This window comes from Carlito syrichta, unplaced genomic scaffold (assembly GCF_000164805.1).
Source record: "Carlito syrichta isolate Samal-C Ts95f unplaced genomic scaffold, Tarsius_syrichta-2.0.1 Scaffold309865, whole genome shotgun sequence".
NCBI lineage: Eukaryota > Metazoa > Chordata > Mammalia > Primates > Tarsiidae > Carlito > Carlito syrichta.
In genome coordinates this window covers 37,900-39,307 of record NW_007253961.1, presented here as the reverse complement: position 1 = coordinate 39,307, position 1,408 = coordinate 37,900, and positions in this window count along the sequence as shown.

Sequence of the window (1,408 nt, the reverse complement as noted above, 5' to 3'; positions counted from 1 at the left end):
TAGTTCCAGCTACTTGGAAGGCTGAGGTGGAAGGATCGCCAGAGCCCAGCAGGTCAAGGCTTGCGGTGACCCGGAGTGGCCACTGCACTCCAGTCTGGATGACAGAGAGAGACTCCAACTCAAAAAAAAAAAAGAAAAAGATCTCTGGCAGTGGTGGAAGTCTCTAAGAAAATAGTTTTGGGGCTGGCGTAGTGGCTCACGCCTATAATCCCAGCACTTTGGGAGGCCCAGGTGAGAGGATTGCCTGAGCCCACGGGTTGGAGACCAGCCTGCGCAACTTGGTAAGACCTCATCTCTACAGTAAATAAAAAAATTATCCAGGTGTGGTGAGGCATGCCTGTAGTCCCAGCTACTTGAAAGACTGAGGTGGGAGGATCATCTGAGCCCAGCAGGTTGAGACTGCGGTGGCTAAGAGTACGCCACTGCACTCCAGCCTGGACAACAGAGTGAGACTCTAACTCAAAAAAAAAAAAAGAAAAGAAAATAGTTTTGGGATGGAGGCGACCTTAGAGCAGCATTTGGAAGACACAATGAAGAATCCATTCATTGCTAGAGTCCTGTGCACTGATTCACAAGGCCTTAATCTGGGCTGCCATGGGACCCTGCCAGATGAGCAAGCTGGAGTTATTTCTGTTCTAGCTCAGCAAGCAGGTAAACTAACCTCTGACCCCACTGATATGCCTGTGGTGGCATCACAGTGGCAGTGCACAAAATGGCCTCTTGATATCTTTCATCAGCTTCCCAGTGTCCTGCCACAGGAATTCAATCCTACCTATGTTAATTATCTTATAGAACTACTAAAGTTCCAGTAGTTAGGCCACTCATTTAATATTCATTGGCCACTTTTTTGTTTATTTCAGAGTAAGTTGCTTTTTAACACTCTATGGACAGACCTATTAAAACATTAGTAAGAAAGGATCATGTTTGGAAGCAGCAGGTCTGAATCACTTTGTATATAGAATTTTGTTATATTCAATAAATCTGTTTGGAGGGGGGGGAAAAGAAAATAGCTTAAACAGTTTGTTAAATTTTTCTGTCTTATTTCATTTCTGTAGCAGTTGATATCTGGCTGTCATTTTTATAAGGCAGAGTGAGAATCTTCCCTACCGTGTTTGATTAATATTGTCCGGGTTCCATTGCCAAGAATGTGTTGTCCAAAATGGCTGCTTAGTTTTTAAAGATGGAGCTCCACCCTTTGCTTGGTTTTAAGTATGTATGGAATGCCAAGATAGGGCATAGCAGTAGTGGTGGTCAGACATGGAAATGATGGGGAGACAAAAATATACATGTTAAATAAATTCAGAGCTGGGCTCGGTGGCTTAGCCTGTAATCCTGCGCTTTGGGAGGATGAGGTGAGTGAATTGCCTGAGCCCGTGGGTTCGAGACCCACCTGGGCAACTTGGTGAGA